The sequence below is a fragment of the Polypterus senegalus genome, chromosome 8 (genome assembly GCF_016835505.1).
Source record: "Polypterus senegalus isolate Bchr_013 chromosome 8, ASM1683550v1, whole genome shotgun sequence".
In the NCBI taxonomy this organism is placed as follows: domain Eukaryota; kingdom Metazoa; phylum Chordata; class Cladistia; order Polypteriformes; family Polypteridae; genus Polypterus; species Polypterus senegalus.
In genome coordinates this window covers 186,813,157-186,832,407 of record NC_053161.1, presented here as the reverse complement: position 1 = coordinate 186,832,407, position 19,251 = coordinate 186,813,157, and the positions used below count along the sequence as shown (strand labels likewise).

Below are 19,251 nucleotides of genomic sequence, written 5' to 3'. Positions count from 1 at the left end.
GTCATAGTGGTTACTCCCGCTGAGTTTATTGTGAAGAGCGGGAGTGACTGGAAGGCGGATGACTCGCCGTGTAAGGCCATGAAATGCAGTGGGAGTCGGGACTTGGGACATGTATTCCCTAGGGTGGGAGCACTGGTTGCTGGGGAGCCCAAGTCACTGTTTGGAGGAGCTTACCGGAGCCAGGGGTCGGTGAGTCAAATCGATCAGCCGAAGCAGGCAGAGCAGGTCAGCTGCAGCTAGGGTGACTCCCCTGTTGCAGGGCCCGTTTGGGAGAGCTGGCAGTAGTACAAGAAGGATGCACCAGATTTTTAAAAGGACAGCTTCCAGCCGTTATTTTAACCTCCACTTTACAACTGTTTTTAATGGATTATTTATTTATTGAAGATTTGAAGCACTGCACTATTTATTTGAGCATTGTTATGTTTAGTGATTTTAAATAAAACAATTGGCACTTTTTTGCACCATCCCCTTGCTCTATTTGTTGTGCCTCACTGCCGAGCTCATCTGTAACATTATAGACGGTGTCAGGTTCAGGGGTCCCCAAATGCAAGATGGGAGCATGAAGCGAACCCTCATCATCACATTTGGTAACAGCGGTGGGATGAGCTGGCAGTTGGGACAGAAGAAGAGGAGACAGAGCAGCAAGTGGAATTAATGCCAGACCTTTTTGAAAAGAACCCACGGACTCAAGCTGGAGGAGGATATTTCTAAAGGACAGAGCTTTTTAATGGACATTTATTTATTGACTGTTTGTATTTGCCTTTTAAAAGTTCTTATTCTTTTAATTCCCTATTCTTAAAAGGGGGGATTTGGTTGGTTTTGTTGTGGGATTGATTTAGTGCTTTTACTTGGTGATTTTAGTGCAGTGTAGTTTGTAGTGTGGCCGAGCTGTAGACCTGGGCCGCCAGTTGCACAGGGTTGGCAGTGACGTGGAGCCTTTCTGTTCAGCTGGAGGCTTATGGGGGGTGAAATGTGGTATAGCGGGTCCACAGCTCACGTCAAGAGGCCAGTTTTAAATAAATAATCACCACGCTTGCAGCTTAGCGAGGGGGCGTGGTGGTTTTGTGGCCAAAGCGGTTCCTGATGAGTTCGTGATGTGGGCGTTTCTCACCTAAGTGCACAGGTGAGAAACTGTCCACATCCGTAATTGTTCCCGGGGCTGCTGATTACCCCAGCTGCCACATCCTCTTCATAAATAGAAGTGCGAGGTGGCTATTGGGGAGAAAACAATAAAAGAAAAGGAAAGAAAGAAGAAAGAAAAAAGACGGAGGTTGCAGGAAGGAGCAAGCAGTGTGGAGAGAGCCGGGGCGAGCGAGCGAGCGTAGGCTCGCAGGCAGGCAGATGGAAGGTGAGCCCCAAGAAGTGTGTTTGGCCAACACTTGGTTGGGCAGAAGGAAGCAGTCGCTCCTGTTGAGCAATCAAGGAGCTGGAGTGACCGGAAGAAGGACGGCTGGCCGCATAAGGCCGAGAAGGCAGTGGGAGTCAGGAGGCTTGGGAGATGGATTCCCCAGCGTGGGAGTCCGGGCCATTGGGGAACCTAAGTCTCAGTCTGGGGAGAGTGATGAACCGAAGCCAGGGATCGGGAAGCCTCCAGACCAGAAGGAAGAAGGAAGGACAGCTGCAGGTAGAGTGGCTCCCCTGTTGCGAAGCCTGGATAGGGAGAAGCAGGGGGGTCACCAGTTAAAAAATGCCCCGGGCTTGTTTTTAAAGAGACTGCTTCCAGCATTGTTTTAACCTCGTTTTGAAGGATTGTTGTTTTTCTATTTATTGCTATTTACCTCCACATTTTAATTTTATGGGATTATTTATTTATTGAAGGATTTGGAAAGCACTGCACTTTATTTAATTTTGACACTGTTTTGTTGTTGTTTTTAATAAAAGCACTTGACACTTTTTACACCATCCCCTTGCTCCATGTGTTATGCCTCACTGCATAGTTCATCAGTAACATTACCGACAGTGACGGGTTCAAGGGCTCCCAGATGCAAGATTGGAGCATACAGCGAACCCGCTTCGTCACAAAGATTACGGCTAAGTACAAATTGTAATTTACTAATTATAAGATGTTCTTACGTAAAACTAAAGACTTGGTTGGACAAAGAGTATAAACGCTTAAACTTAAAAATCAATTAATATAAAGTGATGTAAAGGATATTATTAGCATTATCACTGAGATCTCATCTTTGCCAGTAGAGGAAAACAAAAGTCCAAGTCAACAGGATTAATGGAAATAATCAGTTACAACAGGCTAAGTCAGACACGGTCACAGTTCAAGCCTATTTGATTTTGTCACAGACTGCTGAAACTGAGTCACTAGGGACTCAGACTGGATGACCGCTGGTTATAGGTCTGTGCCATGATTGCCTCTGACTCATTAAGAGGTCACTAAAAATTGCTGTAGACAATGTCATCAAGGTAAGTGTCACTGTATGTGGCATGAGGTGACTTTATCCACCAGATGGTGGTGAGTGGCAGGCGGTGGTATTGCAAATGTCCAATAGGGGTACTGAACACCTTTTTACTTTGGTGGATTTTATTAACGGAATCTGCCAATGACCCATTGTCACGTCCAATACACTCACGGAGTGGGCCTTTCTCAGTCACATGAGTTCATCCACTCATGGCATGGAATAGGATTTGGTAAAGTGAGGTCTGATTGGCACCTTTTAAATAAATGATCACTGCACTCATATCTTTGTGTGGGGTAGATGTGTTATAGTGGTGAGAGTGGTTCCTGTGACCCGAATTGACGCTGGGAGCTGCTCATTGCCACAGCTGTGCCACATCCTCATTATAAATAGGGAAGCATGAGTGTGAGAAGGGAGGATTGTGTTAGAAAAGAAATGGCTTAGAAGGTTAAAAAGAGTCTGAAAGCAGTCTTGGGCAGGATGACCCAGCCACCTAGGGAGGAAAGGCAGCACAATCGGGGTCCTGCAAAGTTGCATAGGTTTTGGCACTCTAGGGGCTGGTTCATCGCACTGATCATTTGTATGGAGTGGGGCAAGCATGGTGGATGATCTACCCAGGGATCTGAGGTAAGACTGCGGGTGCATGAAGGTTGAAGGGAGGAGTACCAACCATGAACAGTCTGGCTGGAGCTGTTTGGAGGCAGCCAAGACAGGGGTTGGGTGATGAAGACTTGTGGCTGCTGAGTCTCTTCCGGCTGCGTGAGTCACAGGTGAGCTGGGAAGACAGAGAAGGAGATGAGCTGGGATCATCCTGTTCTAAAAAGGACATTAAGGATCCAATGACTGTGTTTTTTAATGTATGGTTTTAATGGATTTATTTGTTTTAATTTTAACCTCCACATTTTACCAGTTTTTATGTATTATTTATTTATTGAACACTTTTATACACTGCACTTTTGGAACCCTTATTTTGGTTTATTTTAATAAAGACACTGTTCGCCTTTTCACCTTCCCCTTGCTTCGTGTGGTGCCCTCATTTGCTCAGCTCATCCAAGTCATGACTATTGACGGTGTTGGGTTCAAGAGTGTCCCAACTTGGAAGAGGGAGCAAGGAGCTAACCCGCCCCATCACATTGGCAAAAAAAGAAAGAGATTTAGCTGAGCAGACACAAGTCATTGCAAAAGTAGTAACTGCTGTCAGGCTTAGACACAAATACAATTGGGCCAGTCTGGGGACTAAAACATTCTTCCGTAACACCAAGGTCTAACATTCTTTTTATTCTGAGTTCCTCCTCATCTTTCTTTGTCTCTGGGAGTTAATATGGGTATTCCATTATTACAACCCTGGGCTCGTTAGAGATGTTATGTTTAATGAGTGAGGTCCAAATGGGTTTCTCATCCACTACAGTTTGGACTGGCAGGATATCTGTTTTGAGCTCACATTGTTGTTCCTCAGTCAATTCACTGCCAAAATTAGGCTTCAAGGACGTCAAAACTATCCCTAGGTGGGATGGATAGATGTCACACCTCATTGTCTATAGTGGATACTCAGTATTATTAGACTTCGATGATCTTGGGGGGCGGAGGTTACCCTCAGATAATATACAATAACTTTTTCAATTTTTTACAAGTGTATATATATAACACTTTGCCCTTTTCTGTATGATATTGTTATGCATAGCCACGCTCTTGGTAGTGTATTTGAATCAGATATCAGGTCAACCCTAAACTGCCCTCAGACCCCTTCTTGCAACATTGATAGTTTAAAAATATATCATTTATATAATATCAATCAAATGACTGAGAGAAACAGACAAGGCAGAAATAACAGTATTAAATTAATCGTATAAAACTACACAAGCATAAATGGCAGTAACCGAATCTGTAAATGCACCCCCTGCCCCCCAAAACCAACATATACAGTACACAAATAAAACAAAAAAAAAAAATCCTTTTCATACAATCATCCCACAAAGTCCAAACAGTTCTTACACTTCCCATAATGGTTTTCCTTTTTTCTCTTTCTCTTTTCACAAAGTCTCCAAAATGCACTACCCCAAACAAGCAAAGGTCACTTTTAGCACACCCAAGTTAATCCCTTATGACTGTACCACCCGATTGTATCCCAGTGCATGTCGGGAAGCAAATTTTTCAAGGTCTTCAAAGTGGGAATGAACTCCTATCTTTGAGTGAGGCATTCTTCTATATGGCCATGGATAGACTTTTCTGATTTGCAGAAGTTGTGCTGAATCTCTTGTTCCCCATGCCTTTCACTGCCATTTTCAACTGTACATTAGTTTCCCTTTTGCATGGCAAACCCCACCATTGGAAGTTAAGGCACAAGACCACACCCTGCAAAGGTCCTCCTTATGTCGGTCTGCCCAATGTGTCTGTATTATTCTTTGCCCACCAAAGGATTGAATGCAATTCATGCGTTAACTAAATGAAACTTAAACTGAAAGCACAAGAGGTCTCTGAGAAGATTCCACCATATTGTTTGAAGGTTAACAAGAGGTAAATGAGTAACAAATCTCCCTCCAGTAAGTGGGGATAAACTGATGGGAAAGCCCAAACACCCCCCTTATAAAGTGATGATCTAAAGAAGATCTAAAGAACCATTCGCAAACATCCCTCCTAAGGAAGCTGTATTCAGAATTATGGGAGAGTTGACATGAGTTTAGATAGATAGATAGATAGATAGATAGATAGATAGATAGATAGATAGATAGATAGATAGATAGATAGATAGATAGATAGATAGATAGATAGATAGATAGATAGATAGATAGATACTTTATTAATCCCAAGGGGAAATTCCCATACTCCAGCAGCAGCTTACTGATAATAAACAATATTAAATTAAAGAGTGATAACAATGCAGGTATAACAGACAGACAATAACTTTGTATAATGTTGATGAATTGTTGAATTGATTGCTCACTCCATGAACTGAGACATTTGTGTATAACTCTGTGCAAATAAATAAACATTCTGCATTCTCATCTGGGCTCCATGACTTCCTTCTTTGAAGACAGAGGAATGTTTAATCCACAACACAGTCTGTAGCATGTGCCACTTAACGTAGTTGGCCACCCAGGTCACAATTTAAAAGATGGCCCCCAAGGCAGCTGCCTGTGTCGCCTAATGAACTGACAGACTCTGGACATCGGACGATTAGAGTTAGGATTGGGGTTCCTTTCCTTCCAGAACTTAAACACATTGAAGAGATACTCACACTCAGTGGGTCTGCTGTTGGGCTGTTTGACCAAATAGTCAATTAGCCCTTTCTGTTCTATGATTCCATACAGTCCTTGTCAAAGCACTAATAGTATGGAATGTGATGTAGGAACCAATTCCACAACTTGGTCCCTTGAGTTGAATTTCCTTAAGTTTGAAAATCATTATACAGTCAGGCTTGTTTAGCCTGCACAGACTGCATATGTATTTATAAACAAATATGTTTTTATAAGCAAATACCCCAAAAAGTGCTATTGTTTTTGAATTAGCCTGTCTCAGTGGATTGGACTCAGTGAGTACAAGAGGAACAACAATATCTATGCCATTTCTCTTGAACAGAATATCAGTTAGGGGCAAAGAGATGAAAAGAACTCAGTCCTTCAATGGAATTTGCCAAAGTTGACATTTGGGACAAGAAAGGCAAAATCAATGAAAATTCTTGTCAATCCCTGGCCAAATAAAATCATAACTTAAAATGTTCAAGTGTTTTTTCGGTCCCCAGATGAGAGGGCTTGGTTTACACTCAGCTTGTACCTTCAAGTTAAAGGGTTTATTTATTTTCTCTAATTAAAATTGGATCATTTAAAAAATCTTAAGTGAATAAACACTTGGAATGTCATACAGTGTATATATGTGAACAAATTTGCTGGTCCCCTAACAACTTATTGAAAATTACTGTCTGCCTATTGAAAAGTGATGAACTGAAAGGTATTAATGCCTTGTATAACTGCATGCCTTTGAGATGCCATTGAGTAAAGTAAGGCAAGTGTGAAAAGAGATCAAGTTTTGCATATTATGCAAATATCTTCTAAAACGGCCTGGACACATTTGTGGGTGCCTCTAAAAAAGATCATCACTAGGTGTATTTGAGTGATTTTTCACACTTGCTGTTTTCTTGAATTTGTATCACACATGTCTTCAATCTTGCAATCAGTCATTCAGCTGATTTAAATGGAGAGAAGTCGTCACTCTGCTGTTTGGTGTCTTTTTGTGTCCCAAACTAAACACAGACCAGAGAAAGCAAAGGAGACAGTTGTCTGAGGATAACAAAAAGAAAATTATAGACAAGCATGTGAAAGACAAAGCCTAGAAGACCACCTTCGAGCAGCTTGATGTTCCTGTGACAACAGTTGCAAATATTATGAAGATGTTTAAGATCAATGGGACAGGAGCTGCAAGAGTTAAATTGAGACCAGAATGGGCAGAAGGAGAGTGAGAATAGCAGACAAAAAGCCAAGGACAACTTCCATAGAGATACAAGTTGAACTCCAAAGTCAAGGTCCATCAGTGTCTGATGACAGCATCCATTGCTTTTTGAATGGCAGTGGTCTCAAAGAAAGAAGACCCAGGAGGAATCCAGTGTTGGAAGAAAAACATCAAACAACCAGACTGGAATTTGCTAACCTGTATAGTGTGTAAAGATAAAGACAACACAGCATGAAGGGTTGGGGTTTCCGGTCCCGTATACTGTAACAACTTAAATTCTTTTTTACAAAACAGGTCAAAAGATAAACAATATAATTTGCTTATGCGCCGACGCCTTCACATGCGCCGGTGGCCATTTTTATATAGGAGGAGCCGGAAGTGGAGGAATGCTGGGAAGGAGGCGTGAGGGATGACGGGATTCGTGACGTCAGGGAAGATGGCGGAGGAAGGGCGGAAGTGGACGTGGTGCGGTCAGGTTATGGCGACGGAGCGTCTTTTTTCCTGAAAGAGAGAGCAGAAAGGTTAGTACCCCGCCATTCCCTACCGACAAACATCCTTCGAAGCGATTTCGGGTCCGCCCGCGGCCTCCTACTCGCCCATGCGTGACAAGTGACAAACCACAACACTCCTGGGAGAAGACAAAACAAAACTGGAGGCTTTTGGCAAGTCAAAAGATGAAGCTTTGAAAGATAAGAACAACATACCTACTGTGAAACACAGAGGAGGATCTATTATGTTTTGAGGGTTCTTTGCTGCGTCTGGCACGGGTTGCCTTGGGTCTGTGCAGGGAACAATGAAATATCAAGATATTTTAGACCCAAACATCCTGCCCAGTGTCAGAAAGCTCTGTCTCAGTTGCAGGTCATGGATTCTTCAACAGGATAATGAGCCAAAACACACAGTGAAAAGCACCAAAGCATGGTTAAGAACAAAACATTGGTCTGTTCTGAAGTGGCCTGTAGTCTGAAGAAGACCCCCTTCAAAGCTGACCCAGCTGGAGCAGTTTGCACAGGAAGAGTGGGCCAAACTACCAGTGGACAGGTGTAGAAGTCTCAAGCAGAGCTCCAGGAATCACTTGTTGGCAGTGATTGCAAACTGTAAAGGTTGTGAAACAAAATATTAGGTTAAGGGTCCTATCCTTTTTGTCCATGCCATTTGAATTGGTGTTATTATTTGAAATATTCTGTTGAATTAAAACTGTGAAACAAGGTGCATTTTTTGTAGAATACTGAATAAACAATGATGGGTGCAAAGTACTTTTGTCAGTTTCAAGTTATATCAGAGAAAATTATGGGTTTTTCTTTTTAGTGGAGAGATATGAACAAATGTGTCCACACCTGTATATATCTGGTGACAACTGTGAGTAAATTTAGCTTGAAAGTGGGTGGAAACAATTAGGCGTATCTCATTTCTAAGCCAATCCAATGCATCATGAAGGTGATGCTCAAAGTAGGTGTGGGGATTCTGAACTGCAAAGATCAAAGATGCTCTTGTTCATTTGATTGGACAGAGAGGAAACTTCTGATTATGATAAACTGCTATGTTCAGTAAATTATATGAAAAGCAAAATATGCATTTGAGGTTAAAGGTCTGTCACACTCCTTCAAAAGGATGGCAATTAATGAAGCTGATAATGAAGAGCCACGGAAAATGCAGATTTCAGTGCTCAAAAGACCAAATCAATAAATCTGCCTAACGACACCAGTAAAATCACTGATCAGGCTGTTCAACATCCACCTTCTGACTGCACATCTAAACGAGTAAATAAAGAAGTGAAACATGTTTATCTTAAAGAAGTTTTTACATGTCGTGCCAGAATAGCTGCACATAGTATGTCTACAGACCACAATTCTTATCTAGACTCAATCTGCTGTTATGCCAAATAATAATGCAACAGTCAAAATTATAGAAGAATATTGTAGCAGACAAAAGCACTTGTCAAACCTGTGGAGTCAAATAGCTGTCTCTTTTGTTACCAAGCTCAGTAAAATGTACAAATCATTAGGCTTCAGTTACCTTGTGCTACTAAGCTCCTGACTTGATAAGAGCAATTTTCACATCTTTTGTTCAATTTCTGCTACTCTCTCTCCCTGAACCTCAACAGTTTAAACTTCACAGACTAGAGGAGGCTGGTCAGACTCCAAGACCAGGCTGTTTCTAATGAGTTTGTATGCTGTTTGTGTGAAGAACTTGCAGAATTGGGTGTGATTGCCAATCCTAATGTAATGTGGGAGACCTTCCGTGACAAGACCCTGAGAGTTGTGTTGGTGTTCCCAGTGTTCCCAGAAGGAGGTGTTTCATCTCACAGGGCACCCTGAATATCATCAAGTCAAGCCGCATCTGATTCTCAGATAGTCACCGTCAGGGCATGTGATGGAACTGTCCTTATGGATGACACTGCAGTTATGACCCGCTGGGCTGCCTACTTTGAGCAGCTGGTTTAAAGCTGATCATCCAGCTAGGATGTTGGATACCTCTGGGTCCATGGTTCTTGAGGCTGATCCTCCAATTAGTTGTGAACCAGCCAGTCTCACTGAGATTGCACAGGTGGTGAACCAGCTAAGGGTATAGAAGGCTGCAGGGATCTGGGGTATCTGGGATGAACTTCTTGAGGGTGGTGGTAAGGCTGTCCTCTTGGCATTGCAAGCAATCTTTGCTTCCATCTGGGAGACGGGTATCATCCCAACTGATTGGAAAATGGGACTTGTTGTCCCTATCTGGAAAGAGAAGGGTGAATAGCAGAAACTGGATTGCATTAAAGGAGGATAACACTGCTCGTGGTGCCAGGTAAGGTGCTGGTTAGAGTCATCCTCAATAGGATCTGTGATCACTTGCTCATCTATCAGCGACTAGAGCTGTCAGACTTTACACCTAAGAAGTCTACCATTGACTGCAACCTGATGGTTCTCATCAAGTACAAACACGAAAATTGGGAAAGTTTCTTTGCAGCTTTTGTTGATTTTCAAAAAGCATTTGACTCAGTTGATCGAGTTGCCCTGTGGGACATTCTGAGACTTTGCAGGATCCCCCCGAAGTTGCTAGATATCATTGCTGGACTCTACACTGGTTCTTTGAGTGCTTTGCAGAGTGGAGGCAGAACCTCTGTGTTTTTTCAGATGATTCTGGGATGCATCAGGAATGTGTTCTGCTCCTACTCTCTTCAATGTATGCATGGACTTAGTGTTGGGCAGGGTCACTGAGTGTGTGGTGCTCCTGATATCTCTGCAAAAGGAAGAAAGTCCAAGTCTTTAGGGTCCTGATGCTTCCTGTTTTGCTATATGGCAGTAAGACATGGACGCTATCCAGTGACCTGAGATGAAGATTGAATTCCTTTGTACTGTGTCTCTTCTCAGAACCCTTGGGCACTGCTGGTTTGACTTTGTGTTAAATGAGCAATTTATTATGGAGTCCTGAATGAGGCACATTACCTGCATTATGAGTGAGCATCAGTTACGACACTACACTAGTAGTCATGTGGCGTAATTCCCCAAGGGTGATCCGGCTCACAAAGTCCTCATTGTTGAGGACTCAAGTGGCTGCACAAAGACAGGGAAATGCCCATGTAACACCAGACTGCAGCAGATAGATGGTCATTTCTGGAAGGTGTTACAGGACCATGTGTCTGCCTGGGGGGTTGCCAACCAGGATCCTGAGCTGTTTCATTGTGTTGTGGGTGCTGCAGCACACTGTACCAGTAAATGCTCTCTGACCTGACCCGATCTCAGAATGGATGAATAGTAACTTTCTCAAGTTAAATAAAGAGAAAACTGAAATCTTAGTGAATAGCAATAATGGATACAATGAGGCTATTAGAAATAAACTGGATATGTTAGGATTCAAAGTCAAGACGGAGGTAAAAAGCTTAGGGGTGATTGTTGACTGTAATCTGAATTTTAAATCACATATTCATCAGATCATTAGGACAGCATTTTTTCACTTAAGAAACATAAGTAAAGTTAGACCTCTTATATCACTGAAAGATGCTGAGAAATTAGTTCACGCTTTTGTTTTCAGTCGACTAGATTACTGCAACGCACTCCTCTCTGGACTACCCAAAAAAGATACAAATCGTTTGCAACTAGTGCAGAATGCAGCTGCTAGAATCCTAACTAGTAAAAGAAAATCCGAACACATTTCTCCAGTTTTGATGTCACTACACTGGTTACCAGTGTCATTCAGGATTGACTTTAAAATTCTGCTTATGGTTTATAAAGCCTTAAATAATCTCGCCCCATCTTATATATCAGAATGTCTGACACCTTATATTCCAAATCGTAACCTCAGATCCACAAATGAGTGTCTCCTTAGAATTCCAAGAGCTAAATTTAAAAGAAGTGGTGAGGCGGCCTTCTGCTGTTATGCACTTAAAATCTGGAATAGCCTGCCAATAAGAATTTTTCAGGCTGATACAGTAGAGCACTTTAAAACACTGCTGAAAACACATTACTTTAACATGGCCTTCTAATAACTTCAATTTAACTTAATTTAACTTAATCCTAATACTCTATATGTTCAATTTCCTCATAATAACTATTCATGGTGGCTCTAAAATCCGTACTGACCCCTACTCTCTTTTCTGTTTCTTTTTCTGGTTTCTTTGTGGTGGTGGCCTGCGCCACCTCCACCTACTCAAAGCTTCATGATGCTCCAAAAATGATGGATGGATTAAAAGCCAGAAGTCTACGTGACCATCATCATCAAGCCTTCCCGTGAGAACCCTAAATCCAAAGAGGACTATTTTCATTTATGTTAGGTAGAATGCCCAGAGGGGACTGGGGGGTCTCATGGTCTGGAATCCCTACAGATTTTATTTTTCTCCAGCCGTCTGGAGTTTTTTTGTTTTTTCTGTCCCCCCTGGCCATTGAACCTTACTCTTATTCGATGTTAATTAATGTTGATTTATTTTGTTTTCTTATTGTGTTTTTTATTTTTCTATCCTTTATTATGTAAAGCACTTTGAGCTACTGTTTGTATGAAAATGTGCTATAGAAATAAATGTTGTTGTTGATCTGAGACTGGAGGAGATGGGGAAAGGTTTTTAAGAATAAAGCCCTCTGGGTGGAACCTTTGCAGTGACAGATTTTCCCACATTTTCACTACAGAATTTTTAACAGGTTCTCCCCAAGCATGCATTCTCATTTGATAGTCATGTCTGCACTTTGTGAGGTAATAAACTAAAGGACTATTCCATTTACCATTCTAATGGTGATAGCCACATCTGCTCAGTGACTCTTTTGATCCCCGTAAACAGTGTCCATATAATAAATTATCTTTTCAGGTCACAGTATCTCTGCATTCTTCCAGTCTAAATTTCATAGCAGAGCCAGGACTGAGTCTATTAAAGGTTCAGGGTCATTAAGCCACACTACTTTCCTGCCTGCACAGAAATTTGCAAACAGACACTTGAATATTCTGTTTGCGATTAGGAAAAAGTGTGACAAACATCATAGAGTTTAAACAAAGAAAAGGTTTAATAACAGGAGCCAAATGGATGAGCACTAAACCAAAGCACAAATCCAAAGTCAAGGTCTTTCTGAACAAAGCAGAAGGCTTAGCCCAAAATTCTCTAAAACACATCTTCTTAGAAGAATTTTGGAAATATCCACAATTTTGGAAAAAGTCCTGCTCACCATGTTAATCCTTATATGGTCATATTGATGACATCATTATGCATGAATTCTGTGATCACACCCCCTACTAATGAAATGCTGCATCAAAAATACGTCTCAACAAATTTGCTTCAAAGTAGATAATAAACTTATCAAAACTCAAAAAAAATAACTTTGTTAGAAAAGCAAAATGTATTTGAATTCTCCATGGTTCCAAACTTTCATAAAAAAATATTTCAACACCAGACAAACTAATTAAGTTTAACATATCTCGACTGCTGCCCTCTGGTGGTTTCCTTAGACTACTGCTCTAAATGGACTAGGACTGCTAAAAAGAAAGGCAGCTTGGCCTACCCAGGGAGTAACCGAGTCTTCCTTTTGCAATTTGTTTTTCTTTTGTTTTCCATTTTCGCAGGATCTCCTCTGTTTTGTGACTGTGACAAGTTATAATGACTGGACAAAGGAGTCCTGTGCTGGAGGACTGGTGACATCTTGGAATTGAACTGTTCAAACACAGGCGGTGAGTAAATTGGCATCTGAACTTTGTGAAAATAAAGGAAACACCTTGCAAAAGGTTCTTAAGAACTTCTAGACCCAAAAATTAACAAATGGTAACTATACTTTTTGTAACACCACTTAACTGTACTTTGAACTTACCTTGAATGTGAGTTTTTGTAACAGTGCTTTATTGCTGACTTGTCATCAAGTGTTTGGCCAATGCCACAATGCATTTTCACTTCAGTTTACGGTTAAATGTTCTTTCTTATGATTTTCTTTTTTGTGCCAGTCAGTGTTTCTTAAAAGGTTAAAACAGATGACAAGTTTCTTGTGTTGCTACTTCTGCTTTGTATCTTTACTCATAAATTGTAAGTTGGCAAGATTAACTTTCAAAAACAAAAGTTTATTTAAATATGGTGACACCATGAGCTTAGGGTAAAAGCAGGAGGGAGTCACCCCAGTCATAGGGGATGCACAAACCAGTGTGTTTCTTCATGTTGGTCCCAAGTACAGATAAATGGGGAGGGCTACGTCATGAAGGGCATCCAGTGTAAAATTTTGTCAGATCAATATACGGACAACAATACAGATTTCCTTAACCGATCGGTCAAGGCATGGTTAACAACCACCACCAGTACTGTTAGCCGACACGGTGCTGGTGGAAACTTGACTGCTGTTGGCTAAAGGAGAAAAAAAGGTGGAAGGTGTGTCCACAGGCAAGAGGAGAGAAGGAAGGTAAAGAGAGTGGAACTGAGTTTAGGAACTTTGAATGTTGGCACTATGACTGGTAAGGGGAAAGAGTTAGCTTATATGATGGAGAAAAGGAAGGTTGATACTATATATTGTGCATTGAGACCAGACAGAAGGGGAGTAAGACCAATTGTATCAGAGATGGGTTCAAATTGTTCTACCATTGTATAGATGGGAGGAGAAATAGGGTACGGGTTATCCTGAAGGAACAGTATGTCAAGAGTGTTTTGGAGGTGAAAAGAGTGTCAGGCAGAGTAATGATTATGAAGCTGGAAATTGGAGGTGTGATGATGAATGTTGTTAGTGAGTATGTCCTGCAAGTTGGGTGTGCAAGAAGATTTCTAGAGTGAGTTGGATGAAGTGGCGGATTTCATTGGGCATGTTGGTGAAGGGAACAGAGGAGATGAGGACGTGATGGGTAGGTATGGTGTCAATGAGAAGAATGCAGAAGGTCAGATGATAGTGGATTTTGTGAAAAGGATGGACATGGCTGTGGTGAATACATAAGGTGACGTACAAGAGGGGAGGAAGATGCACACAGCAGATTATATCCTATGCAGGAGGGTCAGTCTGAAGTAGGTTAGAGAATGCAAACTGGTGACAGGGAAATATGTAATTAGACAGCATAGGATGGTGGTCTGTAGGATGATGTTGGAGATCAAGAAGAGGAAGAGAGTGAGGGCAGAGACAAGGATCAAATGGTAGAATTTGAAAAAGGAATAGGTTGAGTTTAGGGAGAAGGTAAGACAGGCACTGATTGGCAGTGAAGAGTTACCAGACAGCTGGGCAACTACAGCAGAAGTAGTAAGGGTGACAGCAAGAAGGGTGCTTTACATGACATAGGGACGGAGGAAGGAAGAAAGGGAAATCTGGTCATGGAATGGGGAAGTACAGAAGAGTATACAGAGAAAGTGGATGGCAAAGAAGAAATGGGATAGACAGGAGTACAAGGAAATAAGGCGTGAGGTGAAGAGAGAGATGGTGAAGAATAAAGAAAAGGCATATGATGAGTTGTATGAGAGGTTGACACTAAGGAGGGAGAAAAGGACAGTGGGCTAGACAGAGGGACCGAGCTGGAAAAGATGTGCAGCAGGTTAGGGTGATAAAGAATAAAGATGGAAACATACTCACAAGCGAGGAGAGTGTGTTGAGCAGATGGAAAGAGTATTTTGAGAGGCTGATAGATTAAAAGAATGAGAGAGAGAAAACATTGGATGATGTGAAGATAGTGAATCAGGAAGTGCAACAGATTAGTAAAAAGGAAGTAAAGACAGGTGGAGGTGGGATGACATCAGGGATCAGCTCTGAGCCCTTTTCTATTTGCAATGGTTATGGACAGTCCAACAGATGAGATTAGACAGGTGTCCCCATGGACTATGATGTTTGCTGATGACATTGTGATCTGTAACGATAGTAGGGAGCAGGTGGAGCTATGCTCTACAGAGGAGAGGAATAAAGGTCAGTAGGAACAAGACAGAATACATGTGTGTGAATGAGAGGGAGGTCTGTTAAATGGTGAGGACGAAAGGAGTAGAGCTGGTGGATGAGTTTAAATACTTGGGATCAACAGTACAGAGTAATAGGGATTGTGGAAGAGAGAGTGCAGGCAGAGTGGAAATGGTGGAGAAGAGTGACAGGAGTAATTTGTGACAGATGAGTATCAGAAAGAGTGAAAGGGAATGTCTGCAGGGCAGTACTGAAACCAGCTATGTTATATGGGTTGGAGACGGTGGCAATGACCAGAAAGCAGGAGACAGAGCCGGAGGAAGCAGAGTAAAAGATGCTAAGATTTGCATTGGGTGTGACGAGGATGGACAGGATTAGAAATAAGAACATTAGAGGGTCAGCTCAGGTTGGATGGTTGGGAGACAAAGTCAGAGAGGTGAGATTGTGTTGGTTTGGACATGTGCAGAGGATGTTGAGTATATTGGGAGAAGGATTTTAAGGATGGATAGTCTCAGAACTACTCAAAAAAGACATCAATTGATTGCAACGAGTGCAGAATGCAGCTGCTAGAATCCTAACTAGGAAAAGAAAATCCAAGCACATTTCTCCAGTTTTGATGTCACTACACTGGTCACCTGTGTCATTCAGGATTGACTTTAAAATACTGCTTATGGTTTATAAAGTCTTCAATAATCTGCTCCATCTTATATTTCAGAATGTCTTACACCTTACACTCCAAAACGTAACCTTAGATCTTCAAATGAGGGTCTGCTTAGAATTCAAAGAGCTAAACTTAAAAGAAGTAGTGAGATAGCCTTCTGCTGTTATGCACCTAAAATCTGAAATAGCCTGCCGATAGGAATTCACCAGGCTAATACAATGGAGCACTTTAAAACACTGCTGAAAACTCATTATTTTAACATGGCTTTCTCATACCTTCATTTTAGTTTAATCCTGATGCTCTGTATATTCATTTAATTATTATTATTATTATTATTATTATTATTATTATTATTATTATTATTATTCATGGTGGCTCCAAAAATGAAAATCCATACTAAACCTTACTTTCTCTTCTGTTATTTTTCTAGTTTTCTGTGGTGGCGATCTGCACCACCACCACCTGATCAAAGCACTGTGATGTCCTTACATTGATGGATTTAAGGCCAGAAGTCCACATAACCGTCATCATCAAGTTCTTCAGTGTGAACCCTGAATACCATGAGGTCTCATTTACATCATTTATGTTAGGTAGAATGCCTAGAGGGGGCTAGGTGGTCTCGTGGCCTTGGAACCCCTACAGATTTTTTTTTTTTTTCTCCAGCCATCTGGAGTTTTTTTTGTTTGTTTGTTTCTGTTCTCCCTGGCCATCCGATCTTACATTTATTCAATGTTAATTAGTGTTCCCTTATTTTAATTCTTTTTTATTTTATTTTTTTTTCTCTTTTTCATCATGTAAAGCACTTTCAGCTACATTATTTGTATGAAAATGTGCTATATAAATAAATGTTGTTGCTGTTATTGTAAGGATGGAGCTGCCAGGTAAGAGGAAAAAAGGAAGGCCTAAAAGAAGGTTTATGGATGTGGTTAGAGAGGACATGCAGGTGATGGGTGTAACGGAGCAAGATACAGAGGAAAGGACGGTATGGAAAAAGATGATTGGGGGTAGCGACCCCTAATGGGAGCAGCCGAAAAAAGATGAAGAAGTGAAAGCAGAAGGGAGTCAGCGTCTTTATACTCACATAGTTCTCATTAGAATCAAAATTATTGTCTTGTTAAATCATCTCATTGTTCAAGTTGCATCCAATATGGCAGGAAGGGTGTAGTGGTCGGGTGAGGAGAATGTTTACCAATTGGTCTACAGTTTGTATCTGCCACACATGTGGTTCTCTCACTCTCTCATCACATTAGTCCTGTCTCTATGCCTCGATAGCCATCTCTTCTACATCAACTCACCCATTCTGGGTGACACACAGCTCATCCCTTCCATACAGCGCCCTCCTGTAGTCATAAAAAATCAGGAAACTTACCCCCTCCGGTCAGTTTCACACTGAATAACTCCACTTATAGTCACTTGGCCTTTCAAACCTTCATGGTGTCTCCTTAGAAGAGCAATTGAACATCTGAATGGCCACACGGTTATGATGATGGCAACTCCCTCAATGGCCTCATTAACACAGAGGTGTTGTGTGCTTCAGTGATGTTTAAAAGAAAACAAAAACCACAGAAAGTTAAGAAGCTGTGACGGTAAAACAAAACAAGAAGTAAAGTGTGCTTGATCAGCCCAAGCCTACAGTTTTAGTTTCTCTTCACATCTAATGTTATAAAAACATTAAAATTAAATGTACTCAAATCTGCTGTAAGTAAGACAGGTCAGGTAAGTGGAAGGGAGATAGGATGTGTGCAGTTGTGTAATTATTCCTGTTGTTGCTGAGTGGCTCTTCATACTTGCTGTTTTAAATCTCTAAGGAGAGATTTTGTGTGTGTGTGTGTGTGTTTTTTTTGCCATATTTTGTTAACTTGTTTAGTGGTACAATATGAAATAAAGTCTGTTGTTTAATTATCTCATATACTGTATATTTCTTTTCTGGTTCATTGTTCTCCCACTTCAAAACCGGTCCCACCCACACGCAGCCGACACGGCATTTCTCGATTCCTATTCGTTCTCTTCCATGTCATGCAGTATACTGGCCTGTTGAGCGTAATACATCCAACAAGTACTCGAGGTGCTGCCACGACGGTAAAGTAGTTTTACCACCTTTGCAGGAGCCACCTGTGTCTTTACGACAGCTTCTTACACAGCAAACATCAGAAGCTAAAATTATCATGAACACATTCGAGAATACAAGTCTTCTCTAGCGTTTGCTTCCATGGTTGCACAGATAACTCAGCCTCCTGGCCACGGACCATACTGCTTTAAAATACACGGGTATATGTATCACCAAATCTCTCCACTATACGCTAACACTTCTACCTCTCCAGGATATGGACAGTTGTTTGTTTTTGACACAGCACAAGCTATTGAAGTACACTTACAAAATAAAGCAAACTCTGCATGCAGCGAAAATTTACTTCTCCAGCTAGTTTCTATGCACAGAACAACAACAACAACAACAACAACATTTATTTCTATAGCACATTTTCATACAAACAGTAGCTCAAAGTGCTTTACATATTAAAGAATAGAAAAATGAAAGACACAATTATAAAACAAAATAAATCAACATTAACATCGAATAAGAGTAAGGTTCAATGGCCAGGCGGGACAGAAAAAAAAAAAAACTCGGCTGGAGGAAAAAATAAAAAATAAATCAATAAAATCAAGAACAATCAACCCCTTCGCTAAATCATATAAACACATGCATGAAATCGCTCAGTCCAATCCAACAGCATCTGTACGAATGGTTTTCAAGGAATAACCTGGGAAGGGTTTACGACAATACAATTCCCCGACATGTCACACCGATGTTGCAGCGATTTTCGTCGGAGAAGATGGCGAAATGTCTGCCGAAAGGGATATTTGCATCTATCCCAGAGGCAACTCCTGTAAACAGATTTCCACGTTCAATATGAATTGCAATCCTATGGTTTACCTACTTTTATTCCCTTATGGAAACATTGGCTGGCACAAAGATTTACAACATGTTCCAGATAAAAGAACCGCCAAGCGAAAAAGGCTTACTCAATGCCAATTTTACGCGTACAGATTATCAATGAGGAATACAGTATTTTGCACTCCAGCAGGAAACTATTCCAACAGTACATCCTAGATGTGTATGTTACAACAAAAGGCGTACGTCTCAAATATCTCAGATTACATCAACAAGATCTGCGCATGGAACTATTAGATGCAGAGCAAGCAAACGCTGAAACCAAACACTCTCAGTCCTGGCCACAAATGCCTTTCTTTGGGCCACCTCCACACCTCTCCTGTGCTTCGTCCTTCCGCCTCCCAACTCCAGCCCTGAATGAATGGAGACGGCCCCTTTTATACAGTGCCCGGATGAGCACCAGGTGTTCCCGGCATTCCTCCCTTGGCCACGCCCCAGCGTGGCGTAAGTGCCGGCTGTCCTCCCGGCAGCTCTCCGGGTGTCTCC

The 19,251-nt window shown here is 41.4% G+C and overlaps 1 long non-coding RNA gene across 2 annotated transcripts; it reads right to left on the bottom strand.

Moving 5' to 3' along the window:
- Window positions 1-7,311: 7,311 nt before the first annotated feature.
- On the bottom strand, window positions 7,312-17,325 carry LOC120534521. 2 transcript variants are annotated; one of them, XR_005634775.1, is made up of 3 exons: window positions 17,185-17,325; window positions 7,556-7,630; window positions 7,312-7,352 (listed from the first exon to the last, which is right to left on the bottom strand). It is a non-coding gene; the product is annotated as an uncharacterized LOC120534521 (long non-coding RNA). The 2 variants fall into 2 exon arrangements; XR_005634774.1 differs by lacking the exon at window positions 17,185-17,325 and adding an exon at window positions 13,118-13,251.
- Between the last annotated feature and the right edge of the window lie 1,926 nt (window positions 17,326-19,251).